The sequence below is a fragment of the Theropithecus gelada genome, chromosome X, assembly GCF_003255815.1.
Source record: "Theropithecus gelada isolate Dixy chromosome X, Tgel_1.0, whole genome shotgun sequence".
NCBI classification, from domain to species: Eukaryota; Metazoa; Chordata; class Mammalia; order Primates; family Cercopithecidae; genus Theropithecus; species Theropithecus gelada.
The window spans coordinates 96,883,084-96,907,955 of NC_037689.1; positions in this window are offsets into that span (position 1 = coordinate 96,883,084).

Sequence of the window (24,872 nt, forward strand, 5' to 3'; positions counted from 1 at the left end):
TAATAGCTAGTGCTCTATTCCTAACAATGATTCTAATATTTATGAACCCATGGAATTTTTACTTTGCAAATGACTAAGTGACAAAACAGGAAAAAATTCAACTACTGCATCCACAAACAATTCATTATTAAACTGTTAGTGAGTGCCATTAGTGGAGGAGCTAGCACTGTGGGAGGTTTGATGCTTTCCAACTGGCAATTCTCAAGCAACCATAGATGAATCAGACACTTTAACCTGTAAGAAACAGATTTCTCAGGGAATGGATGTATTTTGGCCAATAACCATTTAAACTTTAAACTATTTTCTTAGATTTCTTTTTTGCTTTTGTCTTGAAAAGAGGAAGTCTCTAATAGAAATGTTCCTTCCCAGTGGAAACTAATAGTAAAAAAATATATCTCTCACATTTCAATTTTTAAAATCTTATTATGCTTTGTTCTGCATGTACCTCAAAGTGACAGTCTCCTGTGGTCCTAATCACAGGAGCCTGGCACAAAAGATAACACAGCTTGGTGCTACTGAAGGATGGCAGCCAAAACATTTTGTCCAAACTCCTACTGGCACTAGATTCCATAAGCAGAAAGCCTGCCCTCTGGTCCTAGTTTGGCTAGAGCTTAGCAACTAAACATGTAGCCACTATTTTTTTTTTTTCTTTTCTCCAAGGACAGCCTTGTTATCTTAAGTTAAAGATATAATTTTCAAATATAAATGATCCATTTTTCATACTACCTTGTAGCCTGAAACAATCATCAATAGAAAGGGAGAGGAGAAAGGAGAGCATATAGACCAAGAAAGGTGATGAGAGCCAGGGAGAAGCCAAGTATGGAAAGTCAGGACCAGAAACCTATCAGGTAAGCAACTGTGGAATTGCTTTGGCAAGTTGTAATAGAGAAAGTAAATTTCTAGAATGTAGACAATAGAATGAACAGAAGTAGTAGAGGGAATGGGAGAGACGGGGGAAGAGGAGGAGGAAAAGGCGTGAAAGGAGCTCGAACAGGATTGTAACTTGCCAGTGAGGATCATTTTACGAAATATACCAGAGGAAGTTTGAGCTGCAGATGTGTTCTTCCCTACAACAGAATGTCTGAGCAACTCATGCTTAAATTTATTGGTGAAGTTTATTTATTTAACCAGTTATTCATTGTATGCTTTAGTTAAGTCACACTTTTCTTCATGTCTTCATAATTAAAATTAAAAATTTTAATTCTATATTGCTTTTGAAGTTTTTCTCTCTTTACATCACAAACGAGGCCTGGCACCGTGGCTCACACCTGTAATCCCAGCACTTTGGGAGGCTGAGTTAGGTGGATCACGAGGTCAGAAGATCGAGACCAACACGGTGAAACTCCATCGCTACTAAAAATATACAAAAAATCAGCTGGGCTTGGTGGTGGGGGCCAGCCGTCCCAGCTCCTCGGGAGGCTGAGGCAGGAAAATGGCGTGAAACCGGGAGGCAGAGCTTGCAGTGAGCTGGTATCCTGCCACTACACTCCAGCCTGGGCGACAGAGTCTTGCTCTGTCGCAAAATAAATAAATAAATACATACATACATACATACACATACATACATACATACATACATAAATCACGAATGATTTACAACTATTACCTTCTCCACTTTTCTGTTTTAAATTTTATAACTTGGCAAATGTGGATATATGTATATACGCATATAAATGTGTGTGTGTGTGTGTGTGTGTGTGTGTGTGTGTCAGTTTTCCAAGCACAGAAAAAACCTTTGCTATGCTGTCAGCTTGAGATGTTTTATACTCTTCACTCTATATTGCTATTGTGGCAGTTCTTCCAACTTCATAATACACTGTTTAAAGAAATGAAAGTGGACAGTTTGAGGCTTTGATTCACAGCAGAGATTTTAAAAAATCTTTTATACTTTACAAGGCAAAGGGCCCTTTTGAAGGGCTGATGGGGGTGGGAGAGAAGAAAGGCTTGAGAAAGAAAGCTTTTGGGTTATAATGGACAAGAAGTATAGCAGTCAAAAAAGTCAGCATGGCACTGCCTTGCTGCTACCTTCCTTTCGTATATGAAATGGCCATGAGCACCATCAGGGAAAAGTGCTATTAATAGCTTTTGTGACAAGGATCTTTAGAAGGAAAATGTCATTAGATTGAAAAAATATGAGGGAAAACTGCTGTAAACAAATCATATAATTTCTTAATACAGTTGCTGGGTCCAGATGTTTATATTCTATGAGCCCATTGATACAATGTTTCATAGAAAAGGTATGAGGAAGGGAGAAGAGCTGTTCTGGTAAATAGAAGCATATGCAGTGGCTTGAAACATCTAACTGCTTTTGAAACATTGGCAAGACCACATTTACAGGGGCTTCAGTGGATCTTGTGTTTTTGGAAAATGTACAGGAGAACAAAAAAGGAATGCCATCAGTAAGTGAGAAAATAACTTTAAAACATCCTGAGGGAAACTTTTTCGCATGACAAGAAGAATGTACAGTCATTTATTACTGATATTCAGACAATCTCTGAGATAGAGCACATGTGTGACAATGGCCTTGACACACAAAAGGATTCTGAGACACTTCCTCCTCACCAAATCATAACCCAGGTCCACTGCCAACCGGATCATAGCAGGGAACTCTCTTATTACAGTTTGGATAGTGCCTGGATTACCTTAGAAAAAAAGTAGAATGGAAAATAATTGACTTTGGCAGACCTAGTATGGTAATGTGAGTCAAAAAGAGGAGACTTGTGCCTAATTTTCATTTGAATTTTTTATTACAAAATCACACATGATTTTTTTCAGTCAAACAATAGAGAAATATAAAGTTAAAAGTAGATTCTCCTTTTTCCTCATGCATATTCTTAAGAAACAAGTACCAATAAAATCTTAATGTATATCATTTAGCACTTTTGTAAAGTGCTAAAAGCACATGTGTGTAAAAACACACACATCAATCTATATACATAAAATATACATTATAACATTTCTTCTCACAAAAAAATGGAATTACAGAAAAGAACTTCTTTGCAACCTTTTTTCAGTAAACACATCAAAGATAAACTTGTATGTTAAAACATACAAATGTCCCATATTGTTGGTAATGGATGCAAAGCACTTCCATTTATATGTACTATAGTTTATTTATTTACTCTCTGGATATGAACATTTTGGTGGTTTCCACTCTGTTGCTATTAAAGATAATGCTACAATGAACATCTTATGACAGATGCCTTTATATAGGTATGGAATAATTTTTGTATACTAGATACTTGGTATTAATCATTATGTTTAACAGGTTTTATTTGATATGATTAAAATAACTGTAACATATATGCAAAATATGAAGCCAAATAATAAAATGAAGAGCACGAATCCATCATTCTACTCAAAAAGGTAGACATTATGATTCCTTTGTTATTTCCGTGTACTCTATCCCTCTCTCATTCTCCTGCCTCCACTGCCTGCAACCCAGTTAGTTTGTTGAATTTTTGCATTTTGCTTTTTTAAAGGGTTTTCTTTTATTCCTGAACACATAGTGTATTTTATCTACATGTTTTTGACCTTTATAAACATATTTTGTTGTATGTAATCTGAACTTTCTTTTTCCATCAATATTATATTGAGTTTATCTACATTGTTTTGTGTAGTTATGGTTCATTCATTTTTACTCTTATAAATTATTGCAGTTTGTAACTGTCCTACAATTTAATAGTCCATTCTCCTGTATTGCTGGATCACATAATATATGCATGTTCAAATTTCCAAGACACTACAAAATTGTTTTCCAGAATGTTTGTGGAAATTTAAACTTTCATAAGAATAGTATTAGAAAAGAAGTATTATGATTGTTTTACATATTGATATCGTCACGTGAATTTTATCAGATTTACTAGTTTTTGCCAACTTTGGGGTTCTATATCATTTTGCTAGTAATTTGAATCTCCTGTATTCCTAGTGAGGTTGAACACTTTTTAATATGTTGATGCTTCTTTTGTCTTTTTCCTTTATGTGAAAGTTATTCATGCTTCTGACAAGTTTTCTATTGTTTGTCTTTATCTTGTTGATTTGTGAGAGTTCTTTATATATTCTAGATAACAAAACTGTGTCTATTTTATGTATTTCAAATATCTTCTCTTAGTTTTTAGTTTGTCTTCCTACTTTTTTATTTTGTCTTTTATGAACATTCTTATTTTAATATGATTAAATTTGTTAGTCTTCTATTTTATGGTTAACAATTTCTGTGTCTCAAAAAATATTTTCCTTACTTTGATAACATAAAACTATTCTTCCATAAGCTTCCAGGTTTTGTCTTTCACATTAAGTCATTTATCAAAAATTTTTTTTTGGGGGGGTTGGTGAGATAAATGTATAATTTCTTTCTTTTTTACATACTGCCAACTTTATCAGTACAATGTATGACATTGATCAGCCATCTCCCAACTAATCTTCAGTGACACCTCCGTCATATTGTTGCCACATGCATCAGAGTATAGCCCAAAAATGGCCACCAGAACAGAGCCCATGTAACATGCTCTTTTTACAATGTTACATGATACTCTTCCATAAAGAGTTGAAGTCTGTGTCCTCCTCTTGAATCTGGGCATGCCAGTGATTACAATGGAGTAACTGCATGACTTCTTAGGCTAGGGCATAGTAGGTGATGCAGCTTCCTTGTCTGGCTATCTCTCAGAACACATGCTTTTTGAACCTTAAGACACCGTGGAAGGATTCTGGCTACACCAAAGACACCATAGTGAAGAAACCATGTGAAAATAGAGAGAAGTATCTAAGGTACCACAAATATTCCAATCCCCAGTTGTTTGAGTCCTCCCATACCAGGCACCAAAGGTTTTAAATTACCCCTACTTTTGCTGCCATCTCACTGCAACTTAAAGAGATCCTGTGTGAGAGAGTAAAGTATTGTTGATTCAAACCACTAAATTTGACAATGATTTTTTAAACAGCCTTAGATAAACAGAACACAATGTCTCCTTCTAGAATCTCTATTTGTTCCATTGGTCAATTTGTTTATTACTTAACTTCTTTGTGTTTCAGTTTTTTAATTTTTAAAATGGACAAAATGAACACTATTCTCACAAGGTTGTTGTAAAGATTAAAACCATTAATACGTAGTGTTAGGTATTAATGCCGGCACGACTACTACTAATGATTATGATTATTTTGGAGTCAATGTTATTTTCATAATTTTCATATCATTATAATAATTTTTGATATCTAGTGAAGCAATTTCTCACACTGCCTCCTCCTCCACTTTCGCTTTCACATTTCTTTTGACTCTTCCTGGGTACTTCTTCTTTCTTATGAATTTTGGAATTGTTTGTGAGTTTCCTCAAAATAATATGTTAGGATTTTAATTGCATTTTCCTTGGCTTTATTAATCAATTTGGAAAGAATTATTATATTTAAGATTTTAGGCTTCCTAGAATTGTAAACCCAGCTAAGTAACATTTCAAGAATAGGGGTCAGAAAAACTTTTCTATAAAGGGCCAGATAGTAAATATTTTAAACTTTTAGGATCACATAGTCTCCATCACAACTACTCAACTCTGCCTTTGTTGAGCAAAACCAGCCATAGATAGTACATAATTTAATGGACGTGGTGAGCCAGAATTGGTCCACAGGTCATAGTTAGCTGACTTCTGGTCAAAAATAGGGTAAAATAAAGCCTTCCTGTGCTACCATCACTATATGCTAAACTGCCATATACCGAATTGGTTTCTTTCTGAGCTCTCTTTTAGTTTCACTTGAATATTTGTCTGTGAGTCTCGCTCTATCACCCAGGCTGGAGTGCAGTGGTGCGATCTTGGCTCACTGCAAGCTCTGCCTCCCAGGTTCACACCATTCTCCTGCCTCAGCCTGCTGAGTAGCTGGGACTACAGGCGCCTGCCACTAAGCCCAGCTAATTTTATTTATTTTTATTTTTTTTTATTTTTTATTTTTAGTAGAGACGGGATTTCACCGTGTTAGCCAGGATAGTCTCGATCTCCTGACCTCGTCATCCGCCCACCTCAGCCTCCTAAAATATTATATTAAGTTTTATTGCTCGTGTACAGTTTGTAGTTTCTTCTTGATTATTCAATTTATAATTCTATCCATTATTTATTCATAGTGATTTTTCATTTCATTGTAATTTTCATGTATTCTGGATTTGATAATTTTAGGTTCAGAAACCTCTATGAGTCTAAATCTGTTGGGATTTTGTGGTTGTTGCTGATTCCTGCTGACCCTAACTCATGATGATTCATTTCTTGGTGAATTTTGTGATCTTTGAATGTGAACTTAGAGTTGTTTTCTTCTTCATCTTTCTATATTCCAAAGAGGAATTGAGTTTGCTTTTTCTGAGAGTCATGGGGTGCTAGTAACCTTGAACATTTTAATCATTTATTCAGAGGCCTACACTTCACTCAAGAATATCGAGTTCCAATATCTCCCTTTCTCCTTTCAATGTGGTTTTCAGCATTTTTTATTAGACAATCCTGTCTTTTCATGTGCTTTCTGCTCAACCCTCTGTTTTTAGCTCACACTTTCTTAATCTCAGAGATTTTCCTTACTCTATGTGTTCCAAATAATATAATACATATTATAATTATGCAGCATCTAGTATTTTCTTCATTGTGTCTCCCAGGTATTTTAATTTGCCCTATCACTGGAAGCTACAGTATCTGATAAATTCTTTAAAATATAAATTATAAGAAAAAAATGAAAGATATACACCTTTAAGTTTTGTTCCACATTGCCATTTGCTCTCCAAAAAACTTTTAATCGATTTATGCTCTCAACAAAGGTGAATGAAAGTAACAATTCTCTCATGCCATTGTCAAGAGTGAGTATTGTTAAGCTTTTAATTTTCCCTCTCAGATGGAGATGTGTGAGGCTTGTTACTGTAGGGAAGAAAGAGATTAGGATACATAGAAATAGGACGCATACCTAGTTTTACTCTTTATCTCTAAACAAAGATTTAGTAATACTCCGGACTGAAGTGACCAGCTTTCTAGGCCTGCCCATGGTCTGTAGTGAATAAATGAAACCACTCAAGTCTTCCTTATCATTTTGAGATGGAAGAAAGTATGATAGGTATCATTTGACCTGGACAAACAATTGTGTGACAAAGTAAAAACCATGCCCGTTTTCCAACTACAGTTACATTCTACCTCTGCCACTGTGACCTTGAGGCAATTGTATTGGTTATACCTTAGTTTCCATGTTTAAGGGAAAATGGAGAAAAAATATATCCTGTTACACATTCTCAATTCATGAATGTACTCAAAGGTCTTTAGAACGGTGTTACGTAAGTCAAGCATATCATTAGGATGCAGTTTCAATGTATGTTCAGATATTCTAAGGGTAAAAATTCATCAAAATACTTTTTCTGTTGACAGAATATTTTCAATACTATTAATTTAGGTGTTTAGTTTAACAATTGACCCAATAAAATTATTGCCCATAATTGGCCTAGAACTAACCTGATACCATGGGAAAAATAAGAAAAAAGTCTTATGAATAAAATCTGATTGCTATATCCCTCTAAGGGTCCTGGACTCCAGGTTCCATTAGACAGACAGTCTAAATGCACAGATGCTCTGACATAGGGTTTGCAAATTAAATCAAACTTAGCAAGAAAGCTGATGGCTACCCAGCATATACCTGAAATTTTTTTCAACAAGTATGCCCTCCAACACACTTTCATGCTGAGGCATTGTGCCAAAAAAACAAAAAAAACAAAAAAAAACAAAACAACAAAAAAAACTCCCTCCCAAGAACCAATCAAGAGTCATTTAGTATTTGAGAAGCAACATGAACTGACACTCCTATTAGCATAAAAGTGTTTTAAAATGTCAAGGAAACCACAATGTGACCATTAACACTGCATTAAGTCCAACTATATTTCTTAGCTTGAAAAATCATTTTCTAAAATAATAGTGTTCAGAGTCTTCCTCAAAATTGTGCAATTGAAATAAGTAGACATTGCTTTTAATTTGATTGAGCAAAATTTAAACTTAATATACATTCCCAGAGGCCATGCATTACTTTTTATTAAATTATGATAGCAAGTGACACATTTGTATTCTGTTTTAATCTCTGAGTTTACTCAACTTCAAAATCAATTAAGACAGTTATAATGACCTCAGTCTTTTCAGCTGGGAAATGCTATCTGCGCAACATTTAAAAGTATATTTTTCTTCTAGTCTAATGTTTAAAAAATACGATTTCTTAGGGAAAAAGACTTAATGGATATGTTAATGCTGATCCAAAGGCATATAAGTTTAAAAATGGAACTCAGCCATTTATCTATCATCATTTACTGATAATATTTAAGACCACCACCCCCTCCAACCCAGGACTACATGATTTGGTCTCCCCTGGTCATCTTAAAACAAAATATAAATGCAAATGATTTGCCATCTCAGATAAGATGTAAAAATGGCAATCCTTTGACATAGGCATGACAGTTTGAAGCTTCTTGAATATGTGAGCTTTGTGTTATTTTGCAGCATCAGAGATGGCTGATAAATCAGAGGAGACAGAGCCAGAGCCAGACAAGCAGGTAGCAAATAAAGGACATATGATTAGGTGGCCTGCCTGAGCCTGTTAGAGCTCAGTAGAAGGCTGAACCCATGCCAATCACAGGCAATGAAAGTTCTTTCTACCAACAGGGCGAACACAAAAATGCTTTCCTCTTTACTTCCAAATGAAACAAGCAAACAAATAAGGTAGATTTAGCAGCAAAAAGGAAAGCTGCTATAGCAATATACAAGGTGGCTTGGAAGAAAGCACAGATCAGATTAATACATGGGCATCACATCTCTGGAGAACAAAGTTTAATTCCAGCTCTTGTCACAAATGAAATGAGTTTGACAGCCTGTAGTGAGCAATCTACCGTTTGAATGCTATTCCTATCAAACTACCAATCCAATTTTTCACAGAACTAGAAAAAACTATCACAAAATTCACAGGGAACTGAAAAAGAGCCTGAAAAGCCAAAGCAATCCTAAGGAAAAATTTTAAAAAGCCAGAGGCATCAAATTACACTACTTCAAACCATACCATAAGGCTACAGTAACCAAAACAGCATGGTACTGGTTCAGAAACAGACACATAGACCAATAGAACAGAATAGAGAACCCAGAAATAAAGCCATACACCTACAACCACCTGATATTCAACAAAGCTGACAAAAATAAACACTAGAGAAAGGACAATCTCTTCAATGATGGTGCTAGGAATAACTGACTAGCCATATGCAGTAGAATAAACTGGACCCCAACCTTTAACCATACAAAAATTAACTCAAGATAGATTAAATATTTAAATGCAATGCCTCAAACTATTAGAATCTTAGAAAAAAACCCAGAAAACACCATTCTAGACATCAGTCTTGGGAAATAATTTATGACTAAGTCCTCAAAAGCAATTGCAACAAAGATATTAATTGAAAGTGGGACCTAACTGAAGAGTTTCCACAGCAAAAGAAACCATCAGCAGAATAAACAGACAATGGACAGAATGGGAGAAAACACTCACAAACTATGCATCTAACAAACGTCTAATATTCAGAATCTAAAAGGAACTTACACAACTGAAGAAGCAAAAAAAAAAAAAAAAAAACCCAAATAATTCTATTAAAAATGGGCAAAAGATATGAACAGACACTTCTCAAAAGAAGACATGTAAGTGGTCAACAGACATTTGAAAAAAATGCCCCACATCACTAATCTCAGAGAAAAGCAAATTAAAATGATAATAATATACCATCTCACAGCAGTCAGAATGACTATTATTAAAAAGTCAGAACAACAGATGCTGACAAGGCTGCAGAGAAAAGGGAAGCTTATATACTGTCAGTAAGAATGTAAATTAGCTCAGCTAGGCCGGGTGCGGTGGCTCACACCTGTAATCCCAGCACTTTGGGAGGCTGAGGCAGGTGGATCACGAAGTCAGGAGATCGAGATCATCCTGGCAAACACCGTGAAACCCCATATCTACTAAAAAAAAAAAAAAATACAAAAAAATTAGCCGGGCGTGGTGGCAGGCACCTGTAGTCCCAGCTTCTCGGGAGGCTGAGGCAAGAGAATGGCGTGAACCCGGGAGGCTGCGGAGCTTGCAGTGAGCAGAGATCGTGCCACTGCACTCCAGCCTGGGCAACAGAGCGACTCCGTCTCAAAAAAAAAAAAAAAAAAAAAAAAAAATTAGCTCAGCCACTGTGGAAAGGAGCTTGGAGATTTCTCAAACAACTTAAAACAGAATGACCATTCCACCCAGCAATCCCATTACTGGTTATACAGGAAAAGAAAACAAAACAAATGTTTCTACCAAAAAGACACATGCATTCATGTGCTTATTTCCGCACTATTCATGATAGCAAAGACATGGAATCAACCTAGGTGCTCAAAAATGGTGGGTTGGATAAAACAAATACGGTACATATACACTATGTAATACTATGTAGTCATAAGAAAGAACAAAATCATATCCCTTGCAGCAATATGGATGCAGCCGGAGGCGAGCATCCTAAGCAGATTAAAGCAGGAACAGAAGCCCAAATATCACCATGTTCTCATTTATAAGTGGAAGCTGAACATTGGGTACTCATGGGCATAAATATGCAAAAATAGAAACTGGGGACTACTAGAGGGAGGAGGCAAGGCAGGGGGCAAGTATTGAAAAACCAACTACTGGGTACCTGGATGATGGGACCATTTAATATCCAAATCTCATCCTGACACAATATACCCACATAACAAACCTGCACATGTACTTCCTAAATCTAAAATAAAAGCTGAAAAACAAAACAAAAGAAAACAAAACCAAATACTGGTTGCATTACTTACCAGCTGTTCGACTATGGGTGAATTATTCACACTTTGTCTGCCTCAGTTTCCTCATATATTATATGGGGTTAATGACAGTAGCAATGTAATAAGATTAAGTGAAGATTAAGTTAGTTAGGAAATATAAAGCATTTAGAATCAGGGTCTGGTACATAATAAGTGCTATATAAAAGCTAGCCATTATTAGTAGTAACAGTAGTTGCTATGTTAAACTGCCTCTGGGCCATGTGTTATTTGTCATATCAAGAGTACTGTTTTCCAGCCTCATTATCTTCTACACAGTCCTGTCTGTTTCCCTGCAACTACTTCTTGCAGCTATTTCAAACCTATTTCAAAAATACACCAAACCAATCAAAACTATTTTTAAAGATGTAGAACTGAGCTTCTTCATAAAGTGCATTTGTGATTAATATGCCTTCCAATGTGATAAGGGTGTATGAGAACAGACTCCCTTTTTTTTTTGTGATAAGGGCAGAATTTCCTACCGCTCTACAGAATCTCTATAGTCTTGTCTCTCACAAGCAGTGGGGGAAATAATGCCCTTATCACAGCTAATGAAGTGAGAGGTCCATATCAGTATTACCAGCAGTAAGCCCAAAGAAAAAAGGCCCAGCTCTCCTGGTCAGGTCAAAATATCAGCTGGAGCCCTGGGGAGGCTTTTTACACATTTCAAAAACTACTTAGGGGGTTACAGTCATTTCTAAAATGCAAAAAGTGCCTTTCTGATAAATAGACTTTCTAGCTGATAACTCTTGAAAGTGAAAAGACTAGCTGGAAAGCAAATTCAACCTAAAATATAGTAATATTTCTCATAGCCAGTGACTTACATGTGAGTCCACCTAGACGGTTACGTATAATCATTGCTTTAAAAAAAAAAAAAAAAAAAACAGGTTAAGCTTGTGTGAATCACTTATTATATAGATATTTGCCAAATATACAATCGTGATTAAAACTTATATGTAGTTTTCCCATTCATTCATTCATTCATTCATGAAATATGTCTCAAGTGCCTACTACAAGTTATGCACTGTATGTGAATTCTTTGATTTTGAGAATGTGTAATAACATTAAGTCTAAAAAATGCCCTGGCTCATGATTCTCATCATTTTATCTCTACTGTGATTCTGAGATTTCTCAGCTTTATATAGATGTATTAAAATTTAGCTCTGGATCCAGGTAACCAAATAAACAGGATTCTGAAATATCCAAAATCCCAGGACATTTTAGATTCTGCCATGGTGATACAATGTTTGAAGTTAATTTACTTTGTGTAAGAGAAAGTAATTATCTTGTCTATGATCAATTAATGGAGACTAAATGGCTAGTAAATATATATAGTCATTTTAAGATTTACCTTAAAACATACATAATCTACCAAACCCTAGGTTCCAAAAATTGTTCTGAAAATATGAGGACTCTTCTTTGGTCAAGAGTTTATGAATAGTGTTGCTCTCTTGATAGAACCTCCAAATAAGCTCTTAATGTTAAAAAAAAAAATGATAATTTGGTTCCAAGAACAAATACACAAAAAGGAGAAATTAATTTGATCTCTACTGCATTGTGATCTTATTTCTTTAATTAATTAAATTTAAATATTTCAGTACTGACTATGGTAACTGTTCTATAGGTTTTATATATTTATCTATTTATTTTGAGAGTCTCACTTTGTTGTCCAGGCTGGAGTGCAGTGATGTGATCACTGCTGACTGCACCCTCAAACTCCTGGGCTCAAGTGTTCTTCCCACCTCACCCCCTCAAGTAGCTTGGACTAGAGGCACACACCAACATGCCAAGCTACTTATTATTAGTAGTATTTTGTAGAAATGGAGTCTCATAATGCTTCTCAGTCTAGCCTTGAACTCCTGGCCTCAAGCAATCCTCCCACCTCAACTTCCCAAAGTCCTGAGATTACAAGCATGAACCAACACACTTGGCCTGTTCCATTGGTTTAAAATTCCTCTTGAGCAATGGTTAAAAAATGCTTATGTACAGATTTCCTTTTTTTCTCCAAGTACAAAACTGATAAAAAGAAAATAAAAGTCCATACCATATAATTAATGAGAATTTTGAATAGTCTATATATATTTATACCTTGTTCTAACAATATTGGAAAGGTATTTATGATGTACACTACTTGCATTATTAGAGTCAGTTCAAGATTGGAACAATGAGCCATAACTGTTGTGCTTTTTTTTCCAAGTGACTTTAAAAAGACCTTTATACCTTGCAATTAATTGGCCAACTAGGGAAATCTGCTGTAGAAATAAATGCAGTTCAAATAGTATTCCATAGTAGATGGCATTTGTTCAGAAACCTTTTTTTCTGAAAACTATTAAAACATGCATGAGAAACTACCAATTACTTAGCCCAGAGAGAGTTCCTTACAAAAAAAACTGGGGGAATTATCATACAATAATAATAAAAACACTGGATGTGTTACCTAGGGCATGAGATCATATACTCTTGGTGACTTTAGTCACCAGGTTTTATGTCTAATTAGGTCGATCAATGTGCTTCAGCATCAGTTTAAATAGTTGACTCCTTATTGAAAAATTAAAATTTATTTGCATGAAATGTGCAGAGAACTGCAAGTCTTAAAGTGACATTGGATGTTTTACTCACAAGAATACTTTTCATTGTGATATAACATTTTTGATAGCCATCTTAAAGTGCAGCAGCAGATGAGAAGGTATTAATCCTTACATTTCCCTAAAGACTCTAACAACCTTATTGCAGAAGAAAATGCCTAGAACATGTGATGCAAATGCAGTTAGAAATATTTCCTCTCTTCTTTTGAACTGAAATCTGCAGTTGAACTTCCTTCACCAGAGTCTTTCTTACCTCAAACCTGTCAACTAAATGAGGTCTTTTTGCAAGACGTGAATATTTACCTGAAATGCTTCTTATTTTCTCTGTCATCTGACCATTAGTTTATTCAAATTAATTCTATTCGGATGAATAAAATTTGACTGTACTTGTTAGAAAACAGTCAATAGTACAATCTGTGCCAAGGTATTTTATCACCTAACTTTTCTTAAATCAATTGCTGACTGAAAGTGGAACATTCCTAGCAATATTTGATTTGGTAAAGCGCCGGTTTTAGCCCTTTATTTTCCAGTTATCTGGCACAGGAAAACAAGGGAGTTAACAAAAAGTCTGAGGAAGTATTGGAAGATTAGTCAGTCCTCATCTTGCCTAAAATTGAGTGACTACTGGGTGTGGAGTGGTGCCTACTAAATATTCATAATGGTACTGATATTGGTGTACTTAGACAGATGTTGACAAATCTTTGTCAGACAAAAGGAGAGGAAACAATAAAACTCACAATGGGAAAACAAAATGAATACACTTTCAGCACACAGACATTTTTCCTGTCTGTTGCCTGAACAAGGATGGAAGGAGATGAGTCAACAAATAATTTGGCATTGGAGAGTAAATTCCAGCCAGATTTAGCATGAAGCAATTTGGCGAGACGGTAAGAATAATTGAGGGCATTGTGACCAAACCTGTTATGGTAAGAATAATTGAGGGCACTGTGACCAAACATGTTAATGTGAAAACTAAATTTCCTCTGTGTCATTCACTGAAGTTGTACTATTTGAGCTTGGGTTGCTATTAAAACACACTCAGGAGAGCATTATTTTCAAGACATAGCTTTTTAAACTTCTGACTCATTTTTGAATGGGATATATAATGCTGGCTTACTTAAATACTTTAAACAATGCTACTTTAATTGAATGGCTATTGTAAAACATTATTTTCATATAACTAAATAAGCTATATGTACAGAAAAATTAAGAATTTTCAATACTTATTAGTAGCGTTGTACAAATATCTTTTTAATGAGAGAACAGTACTGACACAAGTAATAGGTCCAAGCTAGCAAGGGAGATTAGTTTTCGGAAGAGTTACTGACCATACTAAAAATTAGTCCTGAAAGCTAGTAATTACTTGTAGGTCTCACACTGAGCAATTTGTTTATGCCACTTTGGTGTCTGAAAATAACAGTAAAAATAAATTTAAAGTATTTTTGACAGGTATTACCAGAGAATCATTAATAACTATGGAAGTATCATTATATAGTAACACCAAAACTATGTAAAAAGTATAGGTAAGAAGCTGACACATGAGAAAAAGCAAAAAGCTACCAGTCAAAACAACAACATTGATCACAACTATTCCCTTAAGTGCGCCCAAGACAACTATCTTTCAGAGTCTTGATTGACAACTATGTTATCTAACCTTATATTTATATTTTTAATCCCATGAGAAACTCATAGGTTGTTTTGTTGTTGTTTTTTTTTTTTTTTTGACAAATACTGCATTTGCATTTGTGCTGTTGAAGTCATACTGGATTCTAATCTGCACAAATTAGTGACCTCCAGGTTCGGTGTTGAATATTATGTCTATGCATGTCTGACAGATTCCAAGTGACAAATGAAATCATTGAGTTCAACTGGCAACAGCAAAATGGACACAATTAGATTGATTGTGAAATTCTGGAGATGAAACTTTGCTAGTTGGGGCTGAAGTTCTCTGCAGTGCTAAAGCAGCTAGTTTTTGAAAACCAACTTATATTTGGAATGATATCTTGTAAAGAGCTTTTCCAGCAAAAATTTTATGAACTCTGAAAGTTCAAGTATCCTTTTTCTGAATTTCGAGGAAGTTATTTTAAAGAAAGACCTAGGCAATTAACATTTGGCATCTTTAGACATATATATATATATATACTTTCCCTGAACCTACTTACCAGGAGGGGTTCATATATTTTGCTCAACTCTGATTCAAGAAGGTGATTTAAAAAAATGGATGATAATAGTAGCACTCTAATTTTGCAATCTAACATTATGTAGCACAAAAGCACAACCATCAGCAACATTGAATTAGACATCACATATATGTTAAGGGAAAAACAACACCTGAAAATCTATATAGGAAGTGCAAGGAGAGATTAGAAATAATTCCCAAAGGAGAAAAAAAAAATGTTGTCTTTATAACAAATAAGAAATGTGATTATAACAAAGAGTTGCACTTAGTTGACCCTATTATTGAAATGGAAATGATATAACATGACTTGATAGGAAAGTTACTTTTCCCATTTTCATTCTTGATTTATAACTCTAATTTTACATTCAGTTGTTAACAATCTTATGAAGCCAGTGCAAATCTACAGAGATAATGAAAAATAAATGACGTTATAAAGTCTAGTCAAAATTAACACTAGACCATTAAGATGTCAAGTTACAATGGGTAGTTTCATCAGGTATACCATTTTGTAGTACAGTATTGGGCAACTTCAGGGGAAATAAATTATTCAGACTCTGCTCCTTTTAGGATTCTATGAACAACTTCTGCAAGCAGCTTCTGTTTCTTGCTCTGCCAGAGCATGGAAAATAATTCAGGCTTTATTCTTGTAGACTCTGAATGGGTGTCTGTGATGATTTTAATGTCTCTCTTTTAAAATTTCAGTATATTTTAATGACACAGTGAATCATCAGTGTTGTTGAAAGGTTTCATTACTCGTTGTATCAAGTTGAAATGCTCCATTACTCATTATATCAGGTTCAAATAAGATATAACTCCCTTGTAACATAATGTTTATTTATTAAATTGTATTTAGCTTGTCTGGCACATTAATACGTGTTTTTCATAAGAGATGTAATTTTGGTAACAATTTCCCACAAAATTAGAAGAGTTATCTGAAACCTTTGAGACAATTTAGCAGAATATTAATCTTACAAAATTGCTATGCTAATAATATTCTTTTAAATAAATACAGTGAAGCTTCATTATAGTATTCCTGAAGTGGTCTGCAATCCATCACTTACAGATGTTTAAAAAAAAAAAAACAAGGATTAACATCAGATTGCCTTGACCTTTATAATTCTAGCCACCTCATATCTTTCTTTATATGCTGAAAATTAATTTCAAATATTTTATTTTGAATTAGTTCTAAATGAAGGGACACGTTCTATAACATAGCACTATAGTTTATTGGGGAATGATTTAGGATACGTTTGCAAGGCTGGTGACACACATTCTTGGATACTTATGTCACCAGCCGATATTACCTCAGTTACCAATATTAAGTTTAAACCTTAATTTTGAAAAAGTGTAAAAGCCAAATAAAAACATGAATGATAAAGAGAAGGAAATGAATATTTAAAGAATGACAACAAAGCTATGAGATAAAAATTATTATGTCCATTTTACAATTCAGGAAACTGAGGCTCAGAAAGTTTGGGTAATTTATTCAAAGTCACATTGGTAGTAAGTGGCAGAATAAAGATACTTACTTGTATGTCTAGCTCTTTGGTCTGCATTCTGCCTGGATAAATAGAGGGAAGCTGTTATGAACTCCAAAAGGAATTTTTGTCTTTTCACCAAGGAAAAAATATGTTAAAAGCTGTTTACATGGCATCAGACATATAATTCCCACTACTTTTCCCTATTTTTAATCAGTTACTCAGTATTACATACACATAATCATGTTTTCTTTGAGCATATTGGGATTTACTATAATGACATTGACACTTTGTCAAAAAGGCAGGTGAGGAAAATGTAGTCTTAAAATGTATCAAGATAGAATATAGATAAAATGAAAGAAAGTATTTAACTTAAAATATATTAACGAGGATATGAAAGAAGTCATAGACTCCCTATCTGTGGAGGTAACGCCAGATGGCAACGTTCTCCATTTATAAAACACTTGGTGTACTTGTTTAGCCAATACCTGCTTACTACCTTTGACTCAGGTCATGAGAAGCCTAGATAACCTTGGATCTCTTTAAAAGCAAACAAAGTTTTAAAACCAAACCAAACTAAACCAAAAGCTAGACATACCTCTTTCCTTCTGAGCACTGTCTTCATTGGACATGAACCCAAACTGATGTAGCCATTTCAATATCAACCTGAGAATGCAGCCAACACCACCCAGAGGAGAGCCAAGATAAGAATCAGAGCAGTGGAGCCACAGTTTCTGTATTACATCAGCCCTGAAGACTGCTCTGCCTCTGGATTTTGAGTTACTTGAACCAGAAAAATACACCCATATAAAAGGAAACCTATACTTATTGAGGAAAATATTTTCATTGTGTAGCATTTTATACATAATAACTAACTACTTTAATTTATGCTGAACAGCAGGTAAAATGTAGACAATCTGTTAAAAAAATTAGCGAATCACCATTTTACTAGAAAACCTGTTCTGAATTTTGTATTTCTTCCAAAAGCAAATGAGTAAAAAGAAAATATTATTTTAGTGCCAAATTTTGAGGAGATGATAATAGGATGTCCAAATGACAGCAAAATTATTTCCTCAAACCTTTATTGAGATAAGCCCCATTAGGATGGTAAAATTCGGTAGTTTTATAGTTGATGCGATTATAGCAAAACAATATCCATCTACATTACCAGAATCATAAATAGATAGTGCTGAGGTTTTCTGAAAATATTAACACAAGTGAAATGAGCATTTGTACCATTTCACTGCACAAGGGTTCTTAATTTGTTTAAGAACAAAGAGTAATTTCTAATTATACTGCAGAAATTACAAAAATACATAAATTACACCAAAATATAGACACTATTCCTATTCTAAATATGTTCCTGGTGTAATCAACTTCATTCACGTATATAAATTCAAGAACTGTTGAAGGAATCCACACTATACAAAATGAAAACATAAGCAAAATCTGCACATTTGTACATTATTTTTCTTGGTATACCATTGCTTCTTCTCCATTGCATATTTTAAAGCAAAACCATTATTACAAAACCTTTAGTTAAAGACAATGTAGAGCAAAGAGGTCATGTCATTTGTTTAAAGGCACACAGCTACCGACAGACCTGGGATGCCAACTCAGGTCTGTTTGATGCTCAAACCCCACTGTACCACAGTTGCTCTCTGAATCTCAAAGAATCCATTTTGTTCTTGACAGGAAATGAAGGAAGGAAAAAAAGAAGAAAGAAAATAAAGGAAAGGAAGAGGAAGGGAGTAAGAAAAACGAAATAAAGGAACGAAAGGGATAAGAGGAGAGGAAGGATTAGTGTGGGATTAGTATTCTACAGGATTCGAATTAGCATTAGATTAGTATTCTCCATGTGGAAATATAATGGAGGTAATAGTATTTGAGAAGTCTATGTGCAGAGTTACAGTTACTATTATATCTGCTGTAATGAATGTAAAGCTATATGAGGAACAAGACACAGTTTAAATGACAAAGGGTGGCTTGAGAGAGTTTATTGCCTTTCCATGACTTCCACAAGCACCCACCAAGCCACGACAAATAAACATAGTTTGAGTAAAAGAGTATACATGATAAGCAAATGTGACTTCCTAGCCTAGATCTTCTTCTTCCCCACCCATCTGACTAGACTGTTATCCCTACATTCTTCTTATAATAATGAAGCAGCAACTACTGAGACACAGTCTTTTATTGCAAAGATCTTATAACCCAATAAGGGAAAATAATAGTAATATACAAATGATGTATTTGTTTAGTCAATACCTGCTTAGTGCATAGTGCAAAGTAGAGGAAAATATTCCATAGTATAACTAAGGCCCAAAGCAAATGGAGTTCAAAGATAAATGAGTAGGCAGGGATTAGGAAATACCTAGACCAGAGATAGCTACTTGATTCAAAGTTTCTCAGCTAAAGGCCATAGAATTAATTATGCCCCAGTCTAAAGTCACAAGGACAAAAGATTGTCTTGTATCTACCACGCACATAAACAAAAGGAATAGGTAGAATGTCTGCCAGGTATTGGCCATACATGATATAGCCCAACCTAGTTTATCTTATCTTTTGGTTTTAAATGATTATTCATGTAGAATATTTTTATATGTGGATTACTTCTTCTGAGCTTCAGGCCAGTCTACACGAACTTCGTAATATTGATCTACCCTTTCTCCATGCTGCCTTCGAAAGTTTCTTTCTAGGATTACAATTTTAGCACATGGGCAGGTACAGAAGGCTTCATGGAAGAAGTCATGGACCTTAAAGAATGACTGGTATTTCCACATGGAGAGAGGAAGAGAAAAACCAACCAGAGAGAAAGCACAATATTATCAAAGGCAAATTACTGGGTATCATAGGTCATTTTCAAAATGTCAGCATTCTAGTTTCATTGGAGCACAGGTTTAATGTAAAAGAATAATTACAGATGAAGTTTGGTATCATGTTATAGAAGACCTTATATGCCAGAGTCCGTAGTTACTACCTGATTGGGTGGCAATGGGGAAGTGTTAAAAGTTTTGAGTGGGGACTTGATCAGAGTTACCTTAAGGGAGCCTACTCAGACTGTGTGTGCAGCATACAGTTGAGTAAAGAGGAATAAGTGGTGAAAGACCAACTAGAAGACTATTTCAGTAGCTCAGGATGAAAATAATGAGAGAATTAACCAGAGTATTGGAAGTGGAAAAAGGAGAGGGGACAGATGCAAGAGATATTAAGGAAGTAGAATCAGAAGCACTTGGAAATCAATTGCATGCGAAGGGCCAAACGGTGAAAGGAGTCTAGGGTGACTGAAGCGCTCAAATACGAGTGACTGGGAAAAAGCGTTCTACTACTAACAGAAAAGGAAAGTCAGGAAGTATAGTTTAAGAAGGATGTATGCAGAAAAGACAGGTGGGGTATCCAATAGGAGATGTGAGGCCCACATTAGGAAACATGGATCTGGAGTTCAGACTATAGTTGAATGCCACCTATGTAAGAGGTGACTGCAAAGAAGTGACAGCAGAAGTCCCTGCTATGGGTAAAATAAGTGGCAAAGTGTGACATACAATGAGAGGGGAAGGTAGAAATCTTTCAGATGTTGCATGAATGGAGGTGAAAGTGGAAAAGATGAGCTCACCAAGCTCAATGAAAAGTACTGTGAAAAAAAAATATTAGAACCTGAAATAGAAATTACAGTTGTCACTAGACAGAGAAACAATGGTGAAGGCCCTTGTTAATGTTCCTCCAGGGCTGGACAGAAGAAAATAAAGATCTTCTCTGGAAGAGAAGTAAAAGGCAATGTTACAAATGCTATATAAAGCTATAAACACTATAGAAAACTGTAAACACAACACACACAATCAGACTTGGCAACCCAAAATAGCTTTGAAGTCATATCGAGATTTTTATTACAAACAGGTAGTTTCTGTTATGTATTATATATTAGGCTATGGATTCCTATAAAACTACAGCAGGTTAGTCTTAAACTGAACTGGAATAATCAATGGATCAAGGTTTCGACATATGTTCCTTTTACTTTAATTCAAAGCATCATTAAAACAAATATCAGATGCATTTTTACTGTCCTTTGATCTATGTCTTCTGGGGATTTTAAATAACATTTCCTAGTCAGTCAAAGCTGTATTTAAATTGTATATTAGAGGTCTGACTTAAATTCATAGAAACAAGGACATTCAGAGCTAGTGCTGAAAACACTGACCTTACCTTACCCCATCAAAACCATTGGAAAAAGTTTGTTTTTTCTTTCTGTGCGTGCTTTCATATTTTTAGATAAAATGAAAATGTGAAAAATTAAAGTGTAAATTTGGCTACCTAATGAACTGGCCAAAAGGAAAGGTAAATTGAAGAGAACGAATAAACTACAAATCAAAAATAGGGGAATTACTGCATATTCTCCATATATTACCTTAAAGTTCTTCTTTGCATCTTTAAATTAGTCCCAAGAATAATTTTTCTTACTGGAGAAAATTAATTATATATTTAGCTCCTTCTCCTCTGTTTGTGAATCAGGAAGCTAGACAACATTGTAAACCTGGCAATGATTGTTTCCATTATCTTCTGTTCCCTGATTTTGTCTTACTCTCTTGCTGCCATATCCTTCTCCTGAGACTGCATTATAAGTTTTCTGGTTTACTTTGTAACTAACCTTCTCAAAACTCGGCTGCTTGTTTTTTCCTTTTTGTCTTGATTTTTCTCCTTTAAGAATGGTTTTTCCGGCCGGCCGCGGTGGCTCAAGCCTGTAATCCCAGCACTTTGGAAGGCCGAGACGGGCGGATCACAAGGTCACGAGATCGAGACCATCCTGGCTAACACGGTGAAACCCCGTCTCTACTAAAAAAAAAAAAAAAAATACAAAAAAACTAGCCAGGCGAGGTGGCGGGCGCCTGTAGTCCCAGCTACTCGGGAGGCTGAGGCAGGAAAATGGCGTAAACCCGGGAGGCGGAGCTTGCAGTGAGCTGAGATCTGGCCACAGCACTCCAGCCTGAGCGACAGAGCAAGACTCTGTCTAAAAAAAAAAAACAAAAACAAAAAAAAACCAAAGAATGGTTTTTCCTTTAATATAGAAAATAGCTAATCAGATAAACTTTTGGGAGCTAATGGTATCATTGAGTTCTACTTTGTTCTTGAGAGTGGCTAGAACTTTCGCTAAAGGTGATATGTCTATTTGGAGGGACTTTGGACAATTCACTTTTCCATGTCTGGGCTTTAGTTTCTTTTTTTGTAAAATGAGGAAATTGGGACACTATCAGCTCAACATTCCTGTGGTTTTTAAACTTTTCCTATACAAAGTTGACTTTAAGATTATTTTTCTTATAATCTGAGTCCCAGATATCCTAAAAGTATAAATTTAGACCAGGCAAGAAAACAGGATGAGAAGGCCTGGGAGGAAGAGGGTCTTTTCTACCCCTTATATCATACCCTGTACGTAGCTGCTAATTCTGCTTGTCTGTAAGACTGTACCTGAAAGGAAACTATGCATTTACTTTTGTAGAAATTTGAAACAAAAGATCAATATTCATTGAAAAACTTGGCTGTATTTTGTTGACTAGAAACATTTTTCAAGTGAAAAACATTTGGGACTACATTGGCTCTTTAGCATGCATTTCTTTTCCTTCTTCCTCTTTTTTCCATCCTACCTTTATTGTCTTATCCTGATCAGTACACCATGCCTGTAGGAAGTCAATTCAGGGGTGGATCATGAGCAAGTTGCACATTTACAACTGGACAGCAAACAGAAGAATCATGCTATTGGTGGATTTCTAAAACAGGCCGTATTGGGAATTCCAGGATCTGACAGTATTTTATTTAGTATTTCAGCATGCATCATTTTCCTGTCATAAACATTTTTTCTTTAATTCCAGTGTACAGTGTGGCTGCTTTTCAGACTGAGTTCTTTCAAAATAGTGCAATTATACCAGATACAGATTAACTTTTTTAAAAGCATACTCATTTAGCAGAGGATTTTTACGTCTGCTTCTGATAAAGTTTTATAGTGATCTGCTTTGCATAGCTGTTATCCTTTTCTGAGTTGCTGCTAACAGCCATAACAACTTCTACAGAAATTCTCTCTTGGTTCCTTCTATAATAAATAAAGGTTCTTATCAGGTAAGTTTTTGTTTTTGTTTTTCTTTTTAGCACTTTTTCATTATTAATCAATCATTAAGATCAGGTAAATAGAGTTGCCTTGCTATTTATAAAAGGATAACTAACTCTCTTATTTAGATTACAAATCAGATTGCTTAGCCTATTTGGGCTCTATCTATAAAAGCATTCTTAAGTGATCCTTTCTTTCTAGTAAAAATAATCCTTTCTGATCTTTACCTAAAGAAATAACCAGAAATTTTTAGAGTCTATGGTGGCAGTCAATGGGAACTTGTAACCATGTGAAAACCAACCCAGTACTAAAGCCTCCTTTAATAGTCATCGCCTTCTTGAGAACTCTGGTATAATTTCATGAAGACTCAGGGGATTCTACCTTGCAAAATCCTGGGAGCTATAATCAGGTTAATTGTAAATCAACAGCATGGAGCTAGCAAATGCAGTGTCTCAGCTCAGCTCAAAGGTTCAAGCTTTTACAAATTTTATATGAATATTACGTTAACAATGATTCTCATGGTCCCCTCTCAATGCAGTGCTCACCCATCACTCTCCATTTGTAAGTAGACACAGTCATTATTATAAAAGATAAATGACTTTACATAGTAATCTTAACCCATAACTTGGAGCAGTTGATTCTCACAAGTTTTATCTGATAAACTCTTCCTCTTTTGGATGCTTCATGTGCTATAATAAACATTCCACTTACTGAATATTTCAGTGTCTCCATATGAATCAACTTAATCCCTCTGACTTTCAGTGCTGAGCGTACTTAGCAGAACTCTGTGTGTTCTTGTAATATTAGTATATTCGATAAGAAACAAGACTACACAAATATCTGAAAAAGCCAATATAGATAAGGCACAGATACCCTAATCAGAAAATAGAATATAAATCATTGTAAGGTAAAATAAAATGTAGAATGTCACCATACAATATTTTAACCTTAGTTAAAGAAATAGAAGTACTATAGAAAAAAAAGTACAGAAACTCAAAGCATGGTGGATAGTTACTCCAAGATATCTATCTACTTCATTGGTTTATTCCTTAGTTTGGTGTCAGGCACATCTAACCCAATTTTCTTCTGAATGTCCCTAATGTTAGTCCTGCCCAACAAATATTACCAATATAAAGTAAGTTTTAATCAGTCAATAAGAAAAACATCAGTACCAACAAATCAAAGAACAAAATATAGCAATGGAAGCTTATCCACCATGATCAAGTGGGCTTCATCCCTGGGATGCAAGGCTGGTTCAACATACGCAAATCAATGAACGTAATCCAGCATATAAACAGAACCAAAGACAAAAACCACATGATTATCTCAATAGATGCAGAAAAGGCCTTTGACAAAATTCAACAGCCCTTCATGCTAAAAACGCTCAATAAATTCGGTATTGATGGAACGTACCTCAAAATAATAAGAGCTATTTATGACAAACCCACAGCCAATATCATACTGAATGGGCAAAAACTGGAAAAATTCCCTTTGAAAACTGGCACAAGACAGGGATGCCCTCTCTCACCACTCCTATTCAACATACTGTTGGAAGTTCTGGCTAGGGCAATCAGGCAAGAGAAAGAAATAAAGGGTATTCAGATAGGAAAAGAAGAAGTCAAATTGTCCCTGTTTGCAGATGACATGATTGTATATTTAGAAAACCCCATTGTCTCAGCCCAAAATCTCCTTAAGCTGATAAGCAACTTCAGCAAA